Raw genomic sequence first — 23,136 nt, 5'->3', positions numbered from 1 at the left:
TCCCCATCACCGTCCCCCTCGCCATCTGCAACGTGTAGCACTACAAATAGGATTTTGTCAAACGTGTTGTCATGTTGGAAGAGGGATTGTCGCAAACATGTCACTGTGGTGTAAACTATGAAATCAGTCTGTGTACAACTTAAGAGCTTTAAAACAAGAAAGAGTTCTTTTTTTTATTTACTCAACCACTGCCGTCACTGGTGACACAATAGTGAGAGTGTTGGAAAATATATTATATCCTCAGTGGCAGATGACAATGATGATTGTTCTCACAGATGTGTGTCTTATTTACACTTCCTGTTGGGTGACACTCTCTACTGACACCTTCTACGGCAACAAATCACTTGTCCTGTCATCACAGACACCTCTTCTTCAGTGAAAAGAGTGTTTATTCAACTTTGGCATTATGTGTGTCTGTGTGTTCCTTTGGCTTAACCCGGAGCGGTCAGTTAGCAGCTAGTTTTCTTTTGGATTCACAGCCATTCTGTCTATTAATTAACTGGTCCCCTTACAAAAAATTAATTGACTCTACTAACATTTTTCAATAGACAATATTAGCTGGTTCCATCCTCTCAATTGTGAGACTTTGTTGCTTTTCTATTTAATATCATTGTGAACTGAGTACCACTAGCTTTTGATATGTGACAAAATCAGTGATTTGAAGACATCACATTGGGCTTTTCAAAGCTGTGATGGTCATTTTTTACTATTTTGTGACTAAAGGATGAATAAATGAATTGAAAAAAATAATCTGGAAATTCACCAGTGATGAAAATGATCATTAGTTCCAGCCAGTCAGCAGTTTTGATATGCAGCATATTACATTAGAGACATGGCATTGTGTGCACATGAGAGATTCCAATCCCATATTTTTTTTCTTCATTTATATTCTTAGTTTCACTATTTTAAAATCAATTTCACACATGAATGAGAATTAGACATTTATTAATTTAAAGTCCTAATTATGCTGCCAGAGTTTTAGAAAATTACAGTATGTATTTCAAAGTCTGTACTTAAACTTTTAAACAGCCATGATTTTTTTTTTATCTCTCTTACAATATTTTGATGAAAAAAGATAAACAATAAGGCCAAAAATATGCAGACACCTGAACATTACACCTATACAACACAGTGCCTGATTGTTGAACATCTCATTTTCATTTCAAACCCCTGAGCAATCTAACAGTCTCTACTCTTCTGCTTTTGGACTTTCCATCAAATGTTGGAACCTGACTGCAGCGATTTTCTCTTATTCAGACACAAGAGCACAAGTGAGGTCAGCCACTGATGTTGGGTGGTAAAGCCTGGCTTGCAGTTGGCGTTCCAGTTCATCCCAAAGGTGGGGAACTGGGAAAACTATTTCATTATGGAGTTGGATTTTTGCACAATGTGATGTAAGGTTGGCAACCCTGCTGCCAGAAAAATGTTGGCAAAATATGTTTCTGCAAACTACAGACACATTACATTAGTGCATTATATAGCGGATACATTTACACTCCAATGTACAACACTGTGGACAACGTGTGGTTAGATTTAGGCACTAAAACACTTTATGGTTATGGTTAGGAAAAGATCATGTTTTGGTTTAAAATACTCAATTTATAGGGCACAATCCCTGCTTGAAAGTAGTTATGTCTCAGTATAAACAGTTGCTTTTCATGCCACTATGCTGGCAGGAAACACAGCAATGTCACACTATCCTCACTGGAAAAAACAGCAACAGGTCAGTGCAAAACATCCATGACTGGTACCTAAAGAGCCACTGGAAACAGTGTTGATATGCAAAAATCACCCACGTTATGTGTTTTTAGCAGCTTAAAAAGCTGCTGAAACAGTGACAAGTTGCTACAAAACACCCACAATTAGAGCCTAATAAGCCGCTGGAAAAACAGCAACGGGTTGCTACAAAACATCCACAATCAGAGTCTAAGTCACTAGAAAAGCTGTGATGGGTCGCTACTGAAGGCCTACAACTGGAGCCTAAAAAGCCGCTGAAAAAACAGTGACAGGTTGCTACAAAACACCCACAATCAGAGTCTAAGTCACTAGAAAAGCTGTGATGGGTCGCTACTGAAGGCCTACAACTGGAGCCTAAAAAGCCGCTGAAAAAACAGTGACAGGTTGCTACAAAACACCCACAATTAGAGCCTAATAAACCGCTGGAAAAACAGCAACGGGTTGCTACAAAACATCCACGATCAGAGTCTAAGTCAATAGAAAAGCTGTGATGGGTCGCTACTAAAGGCCTACAACTGGAGCCTAAAAAGCCACTGAAAAAACAGTGATAGGTTGCTACAAAACACCCACGATTAGAGTCTAAGTTGCTAGAAAAACAGCGATGGATTTATACAAAACACCCACAACTGGGGCCTAAAAAGCCAGTGGAAGAACAGCAAATGGCTCATTACAAAACACCCATGATTAGAGTTTAATAAGTTGCTGAAAAAACAGTGACAGGTCACTACATAACGCCACTAATTTGAGTCTAATGAAAAGCTGGAAAAACAGCAACTGGTCGCTAGAAAACACTCACCCTCTCAAAAGGCTGCCTAATACACAGCAATATCTTACTAAATTGCAACCAGTTTTGTTGTTTGTTGGTCTCGTACAGCGGTCTGCAGCTTGGCAGGCTTCTCACCTTGGTGACATGACATCTACCATCCCCTCTATCTCCTGATGACAACAGCTCATATATTATATCACTTAAGAAATGTGAATATGATACATATGAAACGAGCAAATGTAATGTATTCGTGGTTTGCAGGAACACGCAATGCCAACATTTTCTACTGGCAACTGGTCTGAGGTATATTTTTGGCCATATAGAGCAGTGCATATGGTTGAATGAAGCATTTGATGAGGTGGTATGATATTTCATATTGTTATATCATCATAATAACAAGCGTATGTGGTTACATTTGACTGTACTAAATATCATTTTATATAACTGAATATGCCTCTAATGTAAGTCACCAGTGTATCATGCTTACAGCAGCATGTTGTGTTCAGTCAATATTTTATTACCACAAAAAACCTTTATGTTCCTACAGCATGACAACTGCTGGGCATCTGGGTTAAAGACTCTGAGTGGAGCAGCGTGGGCAACAGGCAGCCTGTGAGGTAGAAAAACAGAACCCATTTTGAGATTTGTACTCATAAATCAAACACAAACACACACAAGTATGCAGGCAGAGAACAAACACACACACACTCACACTCCCTTTCCATACGGCGAGCCCGTCTGCAGGTGGGAAGGTGATTACTCACCACAAAACACTGGTTGGACAGCAGCAAAAGGAGGGCGTTTAACTGGTAAACTTTAATGCTGGCTCCACAGGAAGGCCAGGAGGAAGAAAGAACACATTCATGGTTCACTGTACGTGCTGAAAACAGACGGAAATTGGTAATTCGGGTGATTGCAGAACACACTGCAGGGTGGCTAGTGAAGTAAACAACATTTTATAACCAGGAGATATTTCCTGGACTTCCATTATTCACCTGGCAGCAGATTGGTGTTTGGGCAGTTATACTGCAGTTTTAGGCTGGGGCATTTAAACTAATATGCAAATTCTACCAAAAACCCAAATATTTCAGACACAAAAACAAAGATGTCACCCAATTAAAGTAGGTCTAACTGCTTAATGTTGGATTTTGTAAGTAATTACTGTGTGAATGTAGTTGTGGAGACATATTTGAACATTTGTTGAAAAGCTACATCTGTCACCTTGGCAAACAGCAGTGTTAATGATCTCTTCAGGGTCTTACAGAGTTATTTCCCCATAAAAAGATGAGAAAATATAATGAAACACATCAGTGAAAAGCAGCTCATCATTTCACTGTGCTGGTAAATATGTTTCATGTAAAAATATTTATATGTTGAATATACATGTATGTGGATGACTATTATGTTTGTATGCTAAAATAAAACCTGTCACAGGCAGATTTTTATCAGCCTTACCTCAGCCCAAGCCGCCAGAAGTGAATGTTGGCATTGTACATTTATGTAAACCACCAATATGCTACATTTACATTTCATACATATCATATCAGCATTTCTAAACTGACGCGGTATATGGGCTGACTTTGTCATCGTGAGGCAACACATTTTCACTCTGACTTTGACACATATTGACGTTTGGTCACAGACTTTCCACGTCGACATATGACGTGCAAGGTACCCTGGGTGCGTTGGTCAATTTCAGCCTGTTACATGCATTGTCTGTTTTCAAAATACACTTCCATTTTCACAGGAAATGTACAGTTTGCATACAGTCTCTTTCAAAATAAATGCACTACGTTGGTATAACACAGCAAACTGATGTTTTTTTTCATCAACAAACGTATGTGGGTGGATTTAGGGAAAATAACTGAGTTTGGCTTTTTTTTTTTTTAATATGGGAAGTGAACACTGGCCTCCTGGGTGAAAGTCGGTGGTTGGTGGACCCATACACCACCCCTTCAGCCCGCTCTACTTTGACTTCTGCCCCCTTACCTTTTGTTGTTTTCCTGCCGCATTTCCCCCTGATGCCACTGGGTGGCTTTCAACAATAATGGCAACCAGCTGCGTATCATGGCAACGTAAAAGGACGTCAGATTCAGTGCTTCAAACAAAATCTTAAAACCTATCTTTTTAGACTTGCATTGTTGTAGCTTTAATTTAACTAACTGGTATCAAACATAACTTATATTTTGTGTGTGTGTGTGTGTGTGTGTGTGTGCGCGCGCGTGTGTGTGTATGTGTATGTGTGAGTGTGTGATCATGTATTTAAATTTTATTCACTTTATCTTATACTGTCTTTTATGTGTATTTTCTAATTTTATTATGTAAAGCACTTTGAGTTGCACTTGCTGTGTGAACTGTGCTATACAAATAATGCTATTATATTATTATTATAAAATAGAGGGTGAGGCCATGTGTCAAGTAAAAGTTAGCATTTTCACCACTTCATGAGGTTTAGAAAATGGTCCAAAGATATAACTAATCCACCTTTAATGACATTTTACAATAATTAATTAGAAATAAATACATACATAAATAAATAATTGCATTTTTTGTATTAAAATGTATCCAATGGTGCTGTATAAAAAATGAATTTGCAGACTGCCTTTATATATATGCATGTACGATATATATATAGATGAATATAGATATGAATGTAAATCAGAGGTACCAAAGACGCTGAATAAGATTATATTTTCCACCTTCCTCATGCAGTTCTTCTTCTCTTGAAGTTATTACTGTGGCTGTGTCTGGTCTGGTGTAATGATGTCTGCTATATGATGGCAGCAGCAGCATCCTCCTCATCTGTCTGTCTCCATGTATGGCCCATGCATCCTCATTAATGACCTATTTCATGGCACATTAATTTAAATGATTTTAGGTAATGCAACATTAGCACATCTCCCAGCTCATAACTCTTTCTCAGAGGGCAATATTTGGACGTTTCATTTTCTAAAATTTGCCTCATTCCACACAGCTTCTGTCTGTCTCAAATAAATGAAGCAATGCTTGATATTTATCTGTTGGGGTTTTATACTTGTATAAGTTGGATAAATAACAGAGGGTTTTTTTCATCATCTTTGATGTCATAGCACCTTAAAGCTTTGCATTACACATGTATGTGATCTTTTCTTTGTCTTTCTGCTAGTTCCTGTATGAGTCCTCACAAAAAAGTCTTATAAATGAATGTTAAAATGTTAGGTTTTCTACTTTCAGTGCAAAATACTTAAGTTTAAAAGCATTCAGCCATTTATCTTCACTCCTCTCAAACCATTCAGCTCAGTTCTCAGTGGTCGGTAATGACCTCGTCCATTTTCACCTTTTTCAAAAGCATATTACTCCACATTTCATCATCAGACTTCATGAAAGTGTAACTTCTTTAAATGCTGGTGTTTCCCTGTCCTTTTTCTCAGTGAAGTGCTGGTTTTTCTTTGCAATGAGTAAATCTACAGCGTTCAAGAGCCTCTCTTGGATACTTCTCCTTCTTTTCCTGCTTTTGATGTATTGCTTCACTTTGCATCATTGCCCTTGATAAAATCTTGAATCCCAGTGTATCCTATTTTTCTCTGTGAACTGATGTGACTGTGCTTTTCGTTTTCTCCTTTGTCTTTTTCCACACACAAACTCTTTTTTTATTCACTCAGATTTCTCCCCAAATTCCTTTGAACTAATTTCCTTTCATCATCATCAGTCTTGACACAAAGACAGGAATTCGCTGTGTGCACTGATTCCTGCAAAGGTGTAGATTCTGGGGGGAGGCAAGGGACATGCTCCCCTCAATACTTAAAACACCATACATTTGTCCCGTCCAATAAAAACATGCAAGTAGCAGAGGACTTTATATAGCTGCGACAATCAATGCAATCTACCATAGAACCAAGCGAAGATGAAGCAACTATGCAAAGCTGAAGCAGCAGGTACAAGGACATTTCCACCATAAACTGAAGCAGAAAAATTCACCAGAATCTAGGAAATTTGGCACTCAGATTTTTTTGGAGGGAGGAACCCCCAAACTCCCTGAATTATATATGCCCACGACATATGCTAAAATGAAACCCACATCCTTGGATGCCTGCCTGAACATTCCAGATTACATTTTACTCTTGTGTGTGTTTTCTCTCCCTCTCTCTGCAGGTTAACTGTGCTAAAGTAGCTCTCCTGTCCTCTGCAGGGCGACCTCCATTTTTTACTGAGAGTAATGTTTCTTTTCATCGTCTGTCAGCTGTGTTTCTGTCAACTGTCTCCGTGGAAAACACACACACACACACACACACACACACACACACACACACACACACATCACGTAAATTTATGACAGGCCAGTCTATCGGCTCACGATGGCTCTTTGCTTGGCTGGAGAAGAACATGGTGGCACTTCTGACAAATTGACAGGATTTTGGTTTGGTACCATTACTCTGTCTCTTTTCTATTTGGCTCCCTCTACTCTCACTTTTCTTCGCACACACACACACTCCAACGCACACCTCTCCACCTCTCACCAGGCACTACAAACAAACAGTGACAGCTGTGGTAGCAGGACACAGTGGTAAAGATGGACTCAACCCCCTTAACACTCCATCAGCCCTTGCCCTCAATCACACACAAGGAGTGACTGCTAACCCCTACACACACACAGACACACAGACACAGACACAGACACAGACACACACACACACACACACACACACACAGGATTTGCAAACACAGAGTGCATCTGTCCCGCAATAATGAGACATATTTTTTCCAAACATTCCTTTTGGTGAGATGCTGTAACTGTATGCAAAAGTTGAATGATCCTCATTTGATGAGGCCGATGTGAAGTATCATCAAAGATCAGAGTGTCTGTATTTTAGCTCTAGCAGGGAGTCATGATTTATATTGTCATGCAGTAAAATGCAAACCTATCATGAAACAAGAAAGCTGCTTGTTTTTTTTTTTACTCTAACTGATGTATTTTGACATTTTGATTTTATGATCAATAGTTCGTCTTACAATGCCACCCTTGATGATAAAAATTAGAACATATAATGGCAAAATTGGAGATGTAAGGTTTTCCACAGCCAACATCAAGCCTCATAATAGGATCCATGAGGGTGAATCATGAGAGGATTATGGGATGTAATTAAGGGGGTTATTTAATGTTTGCCGTCGTTCGTGAGGGGAGGGTCTTCATAAAACGATAGCGACAGTCGTAGCCGACGCACATCCGTGCACATTATTACACATGTGTGAGCAGCAGGCATGTGCACAGGCTGAACATGTGCTCATTTTTAATGTATGCACCACACATAAACACACACAGTTGTACACACACATGTATAAACAGGGCATCACAGCGAGAGGGATCTAATAAACGTAATATGTAAGCATTTAAGCCGCATGTCATGACTTTTATTGGACAATTTTGAATAATTACCAGGGCTTATAAAGCTTAGAATATTTATTAAAGCCAGCAACATCATCTTGCTTTAATAAGGAGTCTATTGTCTTTTTCTTTTTCCAAATTAGACAGAGCTGTCATTCACTTCAAGTATGTAGGAAAGATTGACACTGCTGAGGATGGAGCAGGACCACTGACTTATGAAAGGATAACACTGATGGTATTCAAAATTTTTCTTCTTGTCAAAAAATACTGTAAAAACTAAAACCAACAATGCACAGTAATTTCCAAAAGCAGCTGGGCACTGTAGTTTATAGCAAATGCTACTCAAACAGAAGGAAATAAAGCATTTGTACGGGACTATTTTCAGCTGTGGATTAATACACATTTGGTGCTCTCATCAGTATTTCCAGCAGCAGGATGGTGTATGTGGGATAATTCAAATAAACCTTCAGTGTGTGTGTGATCATGACATTGAAGGAGCCTGTCCAACAGTGCAACAGTGTGGCTCATTAGCGTGTTTTTAATAGCTTCTGGACAACATTTGAGGCAGTGGTAGAGACAGTTTTAGAAAGAGGAAGGACATGAATCTAAGCCCCTCCACAAAGCACAGAAAACTTTGAACTGACATTAATGATTAAGTTTTTACTTTTTGTAAAATTATTTGCATTTTTCATGTTTTATCTGTTCGGTTAACTGCTGGAAAAACAAAATACTAACCTGTATATGAGCCTTTACATACTTACTTACTTACTTTTTATTTGTGAAAATGGTGGATAGGGTGCACTTGAAATGGCAGTTGGGTGCAGGGGAAAAAACAGCACACAAAGGAAAAGAAGAGGTTGTCAAATATCTGCTTTAGCTATATTTTCAATTATTAAAAAAAAAAACTCTCTATGGTTCCTTAAACACACACATACAGAGGTCTTGACGATACTGTGCTCAGTGGTAGCCAATGGAGCTACCATTACTGCCATAGACCTGGAAGGAGCTCTATAAAACAGAGGAATAAGATACATAAGGCTTTGAACACACAGGCACTACCTTAGCATGATCACTGTTTAGCAATAAATAATGAGACATACAAACATGCAAAGACAATGCAGCTGATGACCGTTCATTATAGAACTGTAAAGTCAATCTTTTTTACCCTTTTCCACCAAAGCTAGCGTGTGTATACAGGTGTTTTAAACATGAGAAAACCTGTTAAAAATAAGTGTTAGACTGCTTTCCTATTGCCAGTAGACAAGTATACCTTTCTGTGTTGTTTTACTGGTGTGTTACATTCAACATCACAAAGGGGCTGGAAAACATATTAGTAAACAGTAGAAAGCAACATGGAGGTCATTGAAAATGTTTTTATATATACATATATATATATATATATATATATATATATATATATATATATATATGTTACTTATTCAGTCTCTGTTAAACTCAGTGCAGTCTAGATTTGAAACTATGTTTAAGCACTGCTTGGACAGTGACAGATAGTATTTTATGGCAGTCTGACAATGCATCACGGCAGCAAAGTGGCTATAAAATTAGCGCCTCCACCCCAATGTTGTATTTCCATAATTGCCAATAGAGGCCAACCAATTGGAGCTGGAGCCGATAAACTCCTGTGACTACTGCAGAGTCATTTGTCCCTTTAATGAATGCCAATTGTAACCTTTCCCATTAAATACAAAAGCCACATGTTAGGGTTTTTTTGTGCAAAGGAACGGGGAAAGGAAACGCAAAGGAACGTTGGGAAAGGAACGTTAAATGAATAAAAAGACAGACATAACAAAAGTGTAAACAGCATTAGAGTTGAAGAAATTTTAAAACATGCATATCATTTTTAGAGCTAAGTCTGTCATATACATGTTTGTATGAACATAGCTGTGATTGTTTGGTTTGCTTTCATGTCGAGTACAAAAATCAGTACTAACAGTGAGAGAAGAACGTGCCAAGGAGGGAATAAAACTGTAAAACTGTTGTTGTTTTTTCACAAACATGTTTGTTCTTCCTCAACTCTGTCATCGACCTCTATCTGTGCCACATCTGATGAGTAAGGTCACATCTCAGTCACCCAAAATGAACATCAGGAGGATCCTCACAGAGAGACATGGGGGTGGAAGGTGGGATGAGAGAAGGAGGTAGACAGAAGGATTTCTGTGTCAGTTGTTTTCTCATTGCTCAATCAGCCAGTCATTCTGCCTGTCAGGACACATATGACAGCATGTGTGAGTGTTTGGGTGATGGTTTCTCTGCAGTCAGACTGAATCTGTTCTCCAGCTCGAATGTCTGTTTGAGTCTGTGAACTTGGCTGTCTCAGGGAAGACACTTTTTAACTGAATAAATCAAAAAGTGTTTATCATCCCGGAGGAAAAGAGTGTACTTCTTTATGTGTGTGTGCATGCATGTGTGTGATTGTAAGTGTTTGAGTCGGTTACAAGTGGAAGAATGCAATTAACTTGCCAGGGCATCTCTGGAGAGATGGCAGCACTTTGCAATTCTTTACCAACATAAATTAAAAGGATCCAGCCTGAGGCAAAGTTAGACACTGACAGCCTCTTAGGCCTGACAGCCTCCACAGCCTTCCCATCATGCCACAGGAGGGCCGAGTGGACCAGGACTCCTGCCAGTCATTAATATGCTTTCTGTGTGTTGATGTGTGAGCATTTGCATACCTTCTGCTTTTAGGATCTACAGCTCTGGCACTTCTGAAAACTCCAACACCCATTTAATATTAGCTCACAATCAATAACATCAACTGTCACTTTAAAATGACATATAGGCCTATTGTTAGTACCACAGATCATGCTTATGGAAACTTGTGTGCATGACTCTGAGATGATGTGGTGCAATTGTTTTCCTTGTGTAATCCAAAGGCAATTAATGGGGGAAAACTTCCTTGGCAGTGAGTTTAATCTCATTAACTACAGTACACAGTGTTTTTAAGCTTTGCTATTTGTCTGTGCATTCAGCCTGGTCTAGACAATATGCCGTCTATTTCACAAGTAGGAGCACGACAAGCTGTTTATGAGATCTTGGGGGAAATGTGATGCTGCAATATGACAGGGCTTACAGATAAGCCTCCCTCCATAGCACAAAGTCAAACAAGAGAGAGTTGGTCCACAGCCTGCAGGCGTTCACGGGCATTATTGACACAGAGCCTCCACCCTGCGCACAGCCATATTTAGTGGAATTTTTTACAGAAAGATGGCTGAGATGGGTTTTGTTTTCTGAGAGTATGTCTGTGTGAGACTGGGTTTATTGGTTGTTATTATTTTGTCCAGGTGCCTCCTATGTCCTGTTAAGGCACTTAAAAGCAACTTAAGGTCAATTTTCCATGCACTAATTATTTGAAATATATCCATGAATTCAGTGGCTGTGAAAAACTGTACTCTCTAATGGATACCATTCATTCAACTAGAGTTCTTATGATCAGTTGATTTATCTTTTTTTATAAGCTTAAAAGGCAAGCATTCTTTGGTTCCGGCTATTTAAATATGGGCATTTGCTGCTTTTCTGTTTTAAGGGTCATTCTCACTGCCGCGATACGCAAATAATATTTGCGCAGCGCTTTTCCGTGCTCAAACCATACACACAGGCCATAACGGACGCGGTGCGAAATTTCACGTTGTTGTGTTCCAAGTCCGCGCTGCGTGAACGGATGTGGGTGAACATGGACGAGAGTAGCAGCAGCAGCAGCAGCAGCAGCAACGAGCTAGCAAGCTAACGTTTAGCAAGCGTCAACATCAACTTTCTTTAGCACTTACCACTCTCACTGCAGCCACCAAGCTGGACAATGGACTGCCAGACGTTGTCCTTTAATTCATCGTTCATAAAATCATCCCGTCTTTTATCAAAAAGGACGGGGTGCTGTGAAACGAGGTTTATCAACCTTTCTCCCATACTGTCCTGCCTGACTGGATTTCGGACTCTCCTGGGTCTACGCGACTATAAACAAACAATTTCATTGGCCCAGCTGTGTAGTTCCGCCGGCGAATTCCGCGGGGGGTCAAAGTCTGGGCGGAAACTTTTCACCGCATGAAAGTTCCGCCCCGGTGTGCAAACTTCCATAAGAACCCATGAAATCAATTTTTATATTTTTCTGCGAGAATAATCCACACGGATATTCGCCCTCAGTGAGAATGGACTTTTATATGAGAGAAAAGTGATTTTCATTGGGTGTTGGACTGTTGGTCAGACAAAACAAGACATATAAAGACAGCACCTTGGGCTCTAGCAAGTAGTGGTATGGTCTGATCAACCAGTCCAGACCTGGGTGCTCACCCTGAACGTTAACCCAGAACCCCGGCTGATTTTGTCCAGTGACAATTCCAATAAAGTTTACTCAAACAAGATGGCATCCTCAGCAATGTTGACAAAAAGAGGAAGGGGGTATTAAATGTGATTCTGATTTTAACTGAAAGCAAGAAGAAGAAAAAAGAAGAAACCATGGAATTGCTCAGCCGTCATACGACATTGACAGACAAATGACCAACATTTCTTACATGGCAAAAATCCTTTGACCTCCCTTAAACAGAATTTCAAACAACAGCTGATTGGGCAGAAATCTGGCCAAACACTAAAATTTGTAAAGTCCCAACATATCTACTGATTTCCTGCACATATGAGTGGTACAGTGATACAGTCCTTCAAGTCTTTTTGTTTTATAGAACCTAACAGATCAAATTCTGATATTACAATGACAAAAGGAACTGGGCTGACCCTGTTTCTCTGGACAATCCACACACCTCACTGTTTTCACACAGAAACTCAATTGAAAAATATTCACAGCATGAGTTATCAGTAAACTGTTTCTTCAAAGAGTTGTTGTTGTCATTTTTTAATGCTCTTAGCACCGCAAATTAGGTCTATTCACATCAATTGTACTGGAGCAGCTCCGAAATGGATCTCATAATTTGGACAAATCAAACCAATCAAAACTATCTACAAGTTGTTGGGGTTTTTGTTATTTGGGTGAATTAACCCTTTTACTATAAACAAAAAGTTTCCGCTAACATGTAAAAATATTAAGCCTACAAAGTAAATATAAGATGTACAAACAAAAAGTAAACATGTCGACACATCTTTACTATTTGTCCATTAGTTGGGCTTGCATAATGAAATGTTTAAATCTGTGCAGTAAAACTCACTGAATTGCTGCCAAAAGCACTTCTCACATTATTATCGAGCAGCAGATTTTTTCAGGATGAAAAGGAATACCTCTGGTGACAAAAGCTAATCCAGATCAGACAGTGTCTGTGTGTAAATGATGCATTTGTTCCAAAAAACAGAGAGGGTATCAAAATTACCTAGTCATCAAGGAATAAAATTTGGCAGCAGTACACACAGTGAGCATGGATGAGACTAATTTACTAAACATACCCTCCAGTCTCATAATTATATGTAATTTTACCGGCATAATTAACTAATTTAATTACTACTCCTCAAGAGCATCAATTATTGATATTACAGAGCATTCAGATGGCAGGCAGAGCTCTCGACGTGGCGCGCATTCAGAGGGTGGTAAACACATGCTGGCTCTCCAAGAGTCTTGGCCAGCTTCCTGCTAGCGCTCAGCGAACGGGTGAGAGAAGTAGAGACAGACGGAGGGAGGAAGAGAGGGACAGAAGAAGAGAAGAAATAGCGTGTGTGTGTGTGTGTGTGTGTGTGTGTGTGTGTGTGTGTGTGAAGGAAAAAGAGAGAGAGTGTGCCATCACATACATCCAGCGTTCCTTCACATAGTTAATTAGAGCTTTGCGTCGGCCTCATGAGGAATTTCAGAGGTGGACAAATGAAGCTTTTTGCCCTCACTTGGCTGGATGTCAGCCCACACGGCTTATCATTCAGGCAACTGTGTGTGAGAAGAAAAAAAAAGGTCTAAGTCTATGCTTCTACATACATGTCATTAAAGTATAAAACATCATAGACCATATATTTCTATCAAATCATACAGAGTAATCCCTTTTTGGAAACCTTCCCAGCTCCTGACATATAGCTGATTTAGTTGTCCATTATTTATTCTCAGTGGAGCAACAACAAAACATGTCAAATTGGTGCTTGTATGTTTGAACCATGTCCAATAGGCACTGTGTCTATTTTTCATTTTGATAATCCAGCCGGCTTGCCTCTCCATGTAAAGTGAATGCAGGTGTGGATGTTGGCCAAACAACACTGTGATTACAGGCAATTTTTAATATTTTACATAATTGGCAGTTTACATGTGTAATATCCATATTCAAATGACATCGTCACTGTCCGCTAATGATTAAAGGAGGAGTTCACAGGAACAAACACGCAGCATCTGCCGCAGAGCAAGAGCTGACAAATCCTCTGTTAAAAGCGCAGTGTGAACATTTGGCTTCAGAACATTTTGTTTCTACTACGAGAGCTGTTTAAAGTAATTTAATGATTATTTATGGCCTGTTACACTGCTGAAGGATTTACTGTACTATCACACACATACCCAGATGATTTCAGTCTCAACCTTTTCGTCAAATACAGCGTTGATGGAGTAGAGCAATACTTAAAACAAGATGTAAAGCCCCTCTAAATTGTTACCAGAATGATTCGTCTTTTCACCACAGCTGTAAATGTAGTGGGAGAACATATGTAACCTGTTAAGTAGCTAATAACTGAGCTGCACATGTGGATGTGTTGAAATATTTGAAATGTTCCAGCATTTTTCACTGCAGTGCTACTAAGTTTTACCATGCTGGACTTCTCTGTTGTTCTGTGTGTGGCCTTTTATTACCACCCACTTTTGATCCATTAGTACCCTTCATGACCTGCAGTGCACAGCATTCAGCAGCAATGCCTTAAAATGCTGTACAACTAATGAAACTGAGCATAAAATATTTGCCTTTTAGCAAAAGGTTAGAACAGAGGGAAAAAAGCACACAATGTCTGTATAGCACATGTACTAAAACTATAGATACAATTAAACTGAGAATGGGTTTTCATCTTGGTTTAAATCATATTTAACTAATAAACAGTTTCCTGTCAGCTTGGGTGCTAATGTATCAGAGACTCATAGTATTGAATGTGGTATTCCTCAAGGATGTGTTCTTAGCCCAGTTTTGTCTTCTATATACATGCTTCCACTTGGAAATATTATTAGCCACCACCATGTCAATGACCATTATTATGCTGATGACATACAATTGTACATCTCTGTGACACCAAATGCCCAAAATGCACTGCATGCTCTCATTGCCTGCCTTCATGAATGGATGGGTTAAAAGTTTTTAAAACTATGAGGACAAAACTGAGATTCTAATAATTGGACACAAAACAGCAAGAGAAAAACTGCACTCTATGTTTGACGGCTTTAGTAAGCACATTTTTTTAAATTACTACAACCTTGGGAGTGGTTTTAGACTCAGATTTATATTTTACTACTCATTTTAACAAGGGCATTAAAACATCCTTTTTTCATCTCAGGAACATCACTAAAGTCAAACCTTTTTTAAAAACGAAAAAGATCCTGAAATAGTCACTCACACTTTCATTACCAGCTGTTTAGACTATTATAATTCCTTTTTCACTGCATTATCCAAAATGTCTTTAAAAAAAAAAACAAAAAACATTACCACAATTTCACAGTGCCCCACTGCTAAAGTCACTACACTGGTTACATGTATCGTTTAGAATTGATTTTTAAGTTCTGTTACTTGTTTATAAAGCTTTGAATGACCTTGGTCCTGCATACATCAGAGATTTCCTTTCATTTTATGTTCTAACCAGATCACTGGGGTCCTCCACTGCTTTACTTTTAAATGTTCCTTATGTCTCCCATAAAAGTACCGCTGAGAGTGCTTTCTGTTTTTATGCCCCTAAATTGTGGGTCTCGCTGCCTCTGGATATTAGAATGGCAAACTATCTCAGTATTTTTAAAAAAAAGGTAACTTAAGGTCCTACCTTTTTATCGGGCTTTTTTGTATGAAAATTGCTATATAGATAAAGTTGACTGGAGTTGAGAATGTAAATAATATCTTGAAACTGTTACAGTTATAATTACTGCATGATATTAAATGTGGTCAACTTGCAAGTTGTTTGGTTACATTAAATAGCTTAATAATTTCATCAAATCCTAAGAAAAGACCAAAACCAGCGATCTGTTAGTGTCTCAGGACTGTCAGACTGTGGCTCTTCAGTCACAAGCTCATTTGTTCTTACTGATAAGAATACAATAATTACCAATCAACACTTTTTTAAAATAGTTACATAGTGCTCCACATGCATATTACAACAAAGATTTTTAGAAATCAGCATAATAATTAAATATATTTGATCAAGTACAAGCGCAGAGAATGAAAAAGAATGAAACGTCCAACAACAAAATATTAAAAAAGAGTGAAATCCACAGAAGAGCAGATAAACTAAGACTAGAAGAGCTAGAACTAGAAGGGGGGAAAAGTAGGTAAAAAAAAAAAATAGAAAAATAGGTGTCCCATATGAGTACTTAAAATGCAAAGACTAAATCATTTTCTATAACAGCTGATCACTACAGTAATTTTTAGCAAACTTGCTGAAACAGGAAGAAATAGTGCATTTGTTGTGTATCAATACACAATTAGTGCTTACAGTAAATAGTGTGTATTTACCACTGCAGGACAATTTCTGTGGGACTGGGTCAAAATAAACTACAGTGTGTGTTCATGGTAATGAATGAAAATGTCACCCAGTACAACAGTGTGACTCTTTGATGTGTTTTAATAGGCTGTGGACAATGATGGAGCTCTGTGGTACAGAGGAATAAGATATATCTATGGATACAAACACAATATCTTTTAGTAGCTACAATTTATTGTTGGTTGGGTCTTTTCATGGGATTCATTGACAATTACACAGATATGGAAGAGGAAGGAGGAAATGTCAAGCATTAGAGGAATGCTTGAAAAAATAAAGATGATATTTTGCAGCAGAAATGTTTAGCGGTGTCCTCTTTTGACCCATTGGATGAATTAGGCAAACCCCTTGGGGCCCCTGACCCCCAGACTGGGGACCATTGGGTTAACATAATGTGAATGAGGACACCATTCAGTATATACAAATGTTACTGCACAGACAGTCTGATCCAACCATGTCAGAGTGGTTCAGGCTGGTCCCAAGTGAGCTGACTGGCCTGTACTTGAAGTGGTGAGGCGAGGCGCACCGAGCACTGGGGTGAAAATGAAGTGTCTGACATCACGATAGGTGTGTGTGCATGTGTATCACCATGTTTGTGTGTTGGAAAAAGAGATCGAAGCAAGAAGAGGGAAAGTGTTTCTGAAAAGGATGTACACCAGTATGTGTCACTTGCACTGTACATGTCGGTTCACACGTGCATGTGAGTGATCATGTTTTGTATGCACGACAATATACTGCATGCACTCATTTGTGAGTGTGCTGACATATGTGTTTGTGCACTCACATATGACTATAAGAGTGTGTGTGTGTGAGTGCCCTGAACATCTCCTCTGTGCTCCTCTCTAATTATATTCATAACAGCAATCTGAATGTGCAGGGCCCATGATGAATGTGCCACCCAAGTGTGACTTGCTCCTAATAGGATTCTGGGATATGCCAGCAGTCGACAACAGGGGCCCCGAGTGGCAGACAACGCCCCATGCCTCGGCGTCACACACACACACGCACACGCACACACACGTACACATAAATACATAGACTATGTACTGCACACAGCATGATCATATACATACAGTGATGAAAAGTTCATGAATGTGTCAATGAGCTTTCTTTTCTTTTCACTTTCTTTCTCACTCACTTTCTCCCCCTCATTATCCATCACTCCCTATGAATTTATAGTCACTCTCACCTTCAGCACATAGGCGGTGCCAGGGACGGGTTTACAGGACTTAAACCTGTCTGTTTTCAGCAATGTCCTGAATCTTTAGTGTTAATCGCATGTGGCATTTCTTGCAGTAAACCCAGGTCATAGCTTCAAAGGAACCAATGTGTTTTCAATGGTGGAAGTAGAAGACAGGCTTTCTCAAATATCATTTTGTTGAATGTTCGTTCTTTAAGGTACACCACCTGAAATATTTCACTAAAGTGAAAATAAAATGGCCATTCAGTCAGATTACAGGATAGGATGATATATAGCTTTGTTTTACTTAGTTTCAATACACTCCTGTGCTACTAGATGCTAGATGCACCCAGGCTCACCATCAGGGGGGTCAAAGGGTACAGATGCCCCCAGTTCAAGGCCCACGGGGGGCCATGCAAAGGTCTATGGTTGACCCTTACATGGGATCAAGCAGCAACAATTTAGTCATGTGTATTTACACGATAAATAAAAGTATTTTTATCATTAAAATATATTTTAAAGTTGTCATCTGACACCCCAAAGATAAGATACTGCCATCATATGGAACTAAAAGACCTAAAGCATCCATAGCATGACTTGTTGGTATCAACAAGTCATGCTATCTTGGTGGGAAGGTGCTAAATAACACACACACACAAAGTTAGGCTAAATTTTGGCTTGGGAAGAAGTGGCATTGCCATTTTTAAAAATGGTGCATTTGAATATTTCTCTGGTTCCTAAACAGTCTTGGAATTACATAAATTAGCACATTATAAACACTGGATTTAGAAATGGTGATAGATGAAGAGTAAATTTATTTGTTCCCTCGTGGTTTGATTTTTTGAGTTAATTCCTTGCCAAAGTTTCTTGAATTAATATTCAGTTTTACTTTTCTCTAATCATTCAGCAGAGGGATTATTCCCTTGTAGGTATTAGAGCTAAGGGTGGGTTTGTGATGGTCGTGCTGGAGTCTGTGGGGCTAGGGGAGCCAATTTGGAAATTTTTGTCCCCATCTTTAATTCCTAATGGCTGGTCTGGATGCACCTGTAAAATACAATGTAATCTAATACAACAGCACAGCCATAAATTCTTTACAAAGATAATAATGCTCAGCTTTGATCGATACTGTCAGAGATGTATGAATTTAACTTGATGTTTATTACTGAGGCTGTAGTTTGCAGAGGTGTTGAACTGGACTGCATTACACTGAACAGTAAGTCTAATGTTTTGTCCATGCCATTTACAAACATGAGAGGGGAAAAAAATAAGTAACACGCTTAAGCAGACACGGCTGGTATAAATGTGCTAGCAGGACTAAGCCCTGCCTATCTTTTACCATAAAGACGAGAAAATTATTAAATTAGAGAAAATATTAAAATATTAATTATTGAACCTTAGAACTGATTGGATTTGGTGGAACCTATAGCAGCAACAACACTAAAACAGTCACAAAAGCAGGATTTATCTAAATGGGATGTTTTTTTACAGCCCATACTCCTAGAATCAGTTTCCAATCATTGTTGTCACATCGTGAGTGACAGGTGTTGTGACAAGCCCCCTTGATTTACTGTCCAGTTTGGCTAAATTCATTCAGCCCAGGCCACGACTTTTGGCCAATGACAGTGAGTGGAAGTACAGTGAGGGCCTGCCCGCTGTTACTGTAGTGGGAGCGTGAGCTAATTGCCTTAGCATCATGCTGAACGAGGTGGATTATTTTAAATGCTGTCTATCGAGCGGGACCTCATCCAAAAATCATCGGACTTAAATGACTTGGCGATTAACCTGTTTGCATCCCAGAAAGGCCGTCGATGTGAGCTTCTCTTCAAATAAGGTAGGCCCATATAGAGCTGGGCGGTATTCGCAGTGACGGTAACTTACCGCAGTAAACATGAGCCACGGTGCTGCTGTTGTGGTTACCTTCATACTGCAGTACTCCAGCTACGGTGGCAGAACGGGGCCCGGCGGCCTGCCTGCCTCATGCACCCCCCTCGCTGTGCACGCGTACTGATAAGACGTGTGAGTGCGTCGTGTGAGTGGAGCGCACAACGCCTGTGCGTCATGTAGCAGGCGTGTGTGTAACACTCGTGTGTCCATAGTAACCCTATGTAAAATGTAGGTGTGTGCTAACACGGTTTGATTAGATCTGATGTGTCCTAAGTAGACGCAAGTGACGCATTGTAGTGTGGTTGGGTGAAACGTTTGACCCCTCGTAGTGTGTGTGTGTGTGTGTGTGTGTGTGTGTGCGTGTGTGTGAGCAAGCCAGCGAACCAGCGAGAGAGAGAGAGAGAGAGAGAGAGAGAGAGAGGTTTTGGCATCAGATTATTTTTGTAGTTAGCCTAATTCTCTAGTTCTGTTGTAGTGCATTGTTGCTGTAACCTGGTACTGTATGTCGGTGTGATGTTACTGTTACTGCAGCTGAACTATCGATTAGTATAGGCCATAGGCCTAATGCGTTAGTCCTCCCACCCAGCTGCTACTGTGCTTAAGTATAATGCAGTCCAGTACAACAGCACCACTATGACCCTAGTATTAGTTCATTCAATTGTATTCAGACAATGGCCAGGTGAATATGAAAACATTTTGAGGAAACTGTGGGGAGCATCAGGTTATATCAGCTTTTCACATGTTAACTGAGAAATTACACATGGAAATGCACCCAAACTGCATAGAGGGACTGAAGGGAAGTTGTTTAAGTTACACATAACTTTGGTCTAGTATGAACAGAACATGTTTATAAGCTCTTCTACCCTTTTGTTTTGGTCGATAGTCTAGGCTTGGTGTGCCTTTAGGTTGTGCTCCATGTGCCAAGTAGCAGCCCTGCTATAAATACCAGCTTTGTGGAGCTCCCAAAGTTCAGTATTTGTTGAGACTGTGTCACAGAGGTGTTGATTCAATAATGTGGTCACTTTTGAGGCTTTAGTGGGAGTGTCTGTCTATCTGCCAGTGATCTGCAACTTGTCACTGTCTTTTTGCAAAAGCCTTATGACTGTGTGGTGTCCTAAATTATCACTTTTAAGGTTGTTCATTTTGTCAGAGTCAATACATGTACATTGCTTGTATTTTGAACTTTGAAACAACAAAGTCTTGATTGTATTGAGCTGTCCCCCACCACAAAGACTCACCTCTTTTTGCCTCATTATTTACCTATGTGAAATAAAAACTCTGCCAAATGCTTAAAGGGGTACTCCAGTGATTTTACAAATAAAGATCAGCTCTGAATGAAAGAAATCCTGATGATGTCATTTAGGTCGTGAACCTCTGGGCACCTCTCTGCTCCTGCAATGGACATATCATCACCTCCGTGCCTCCCATATCTATATATAATACAATTGTAATACAATTCAGTTGCACTGCATTATTTATATCTATATATCTATATTGCCATATAATCACAAAAACTGTTACACTGCTTATAGCATTGAAAAAAACACATGAGGAGATAATCTCATTGTTTTATTCTCCTTTCATTTGTATTTCTACTTTTCTGTGCTGTATTTTGTGTTTTGTGAATTTTGTGTCAGCACCTTGGGCCATGGGAAATGACAGTTTGTTTCCGCATATTCTGTTTGAGGAAATGACAAATAAAAAAACTTGACTTAAAGGTGCTGTATGTAAGAATGTGGCCAAAATTCAAAATACTGCCGCGAGTCATGTCTGCCCCCCCTCCCCTACAGATTCGAGGTTGCTGGACAGTGGCACGCTGGAGACTGATTTGTTTGCCCACAGGCGGCTGCCGTGGCAGGGCCGTGTCGCCGCGTCCTTGATCTTCGGTTTTCCAGCGGACCGTTTGAGCAAGTCCGGCTTCTCTGCTGCTAACGCTGCTGCCGGGATACAGCTGAGGAGGAGCCGGCTGCTAATGCTATGTACCGGGACACTGCTAACGCTCCTGCCGGGATACAGCTGAGGAGGAGCCGGCTGCTAATGCTATGTACCGGGACACTGCTAACGCTGCTGCCAGGATACAGCTGAGGAGGAGCCGGCTGCTCAGGCTATGTACCGGGACACTGCTAATGCTGCTTGCCATGCTGCAGTAGCTCAGTCGTAACTGTAACTGATGCTGAGACTCTACTGACTGTGTGACTGGTAGACGGCGGTGGATGGTGCAACAGGCCAAAACACAAATTCAAAACATAAACATGATTTGCAGACCGTAAAATATTTTTTTAAATGCGAATATTCTGGCTGTACTATTGTTGTTGGTGAGATCAGTATGTTATATTAACATTATTCCTTAGTCTCTGTGACATATTAGGAGGATTTTACGACTATTTGCTTAAGATTTCTTACATACAGCTCCTTTGAGTTGACTTGACTGAGGTCGTTTCAATTTAGGCTTAGCAATATAACTATAACAGAAAAAAAGCCAAAAATTAGCTCAACCTAAAAGAAATTGCAATAGTGATGTCTCACAGTTTTTATTAGTTCTAATACCTTCCTGTATCATAAATTGAAAGTATACATTCATGGATCTAGTGGAACTTTTTCAAGGTCAATAGCAAAGTTTCAGCATTTTTACAGTTACATGGTCCTGGTAAAATTATGTTAATGTTGGAGGGTCTCTGTACACCTATCCAACATGTTTGACAAGTTTTTTTGGTCAATATTTTCAATGAAACACTTTTTAAGAGGATATTCTGATGCATTGTACCTGTATTTGGGGTACAAATACAGTTCTGAACACGCTTCTCCACCGTAAAGTCTGATTTTCTGTGACCCACCCACCATCCCAACCTGCCTTCTTGCAAGATTGCTCTGGACTGCTCCCTTGTTTAATTTCAAAATATGTGTGATATGTACACATTTGGATGCATTACTTTTCATAGGAAAACATGCAAACAGTTTAATGAACAACCTGTAGGATCAGGTGGTTTTGGAGCCTGACCCATACTAGGGACTTGAAGTTAGGACATCTTGATCGCTGCTGCTTCAATCTTGACCATTCTTGTTTCTTAATGGTGTGTCCCAAGTGCCGGACATATTACAGTGCAATAAATAAAACACCTTTGGAGTGACATTTAAAAATGCTGTACAATGTATTGTAAATTGAACTATAATAATACCACAAGAAAACAGTAAACATATTGCTTTGATATTTACTCTTGCATGCATAGATCTCATCCGATGCACTTGGCTATCAAAGCACTCACTTATTCACAAATATTACCATACTCATTACCATATTCAGGGATATTACATTGTCCCTTTGTATAGGTTGTATTCTATGTGAATCTAATATAGCATCTGTCTATTTGTGTGCAATACTTGATTACCATAAGAAAGAGCTATGAGTTTTCTACCTTCAGGTTCAATTAAGGAGCTGCACCTATTCAGGTATGTTGAGATGAGATCTGAGACTTGGATCGGATGTATGGGATAAGACATATAGTCAAAGGCCTTTCCTTTGGGATGCCATTACCATGGTGAGATGGCACAGGAGGCCCTTAC

General features: G+C 39.6%; 1 long non-coding RNA gene across 1 annotated transcript; it reads right to left on the bottom strand.

The window, feature by feature from the left end:
• Positions 1–890: 890 nt before the first annotated feature.
• Positions 891–11,812, bottom strand: LOC117266387 (uncharacterized). Its single transcript, XR_004502488.2, has 3 exons — positions 11,651–11,812; positions 3,268–3,383; positions 891–3,113 (listed from the first exon to the last, which is right to left on the bottom strand). It is a non-coding gene; the product is annotated as an uncharacterized LOC117266387 (long non-coding RNA).
• Positions 11,813–23,136: the final 11,324 nt, after the last annotated feature.

This window comes from Epinephelus lanceolatus, chromosome 10, assembly GCF_041903045.1.
Source record: "Epinephelus lanceolatus isolate andai-2023 chromosome 10, ASM4190304v1, whole genome shotgun sequence".
In the NCBI taxonomy this organism is placed as follows: Eukaryota; Metazoa; Chordata; class Actinopteri; order Perciformes; family Serranidae; genus Epinephelus; species Epinephelus lanceolatus.
The sequence above is the reverse complement of the archived record's forward strand: the minus strand, read 5'-3'. Positions and strand labels throughout refer to the sequence as shown.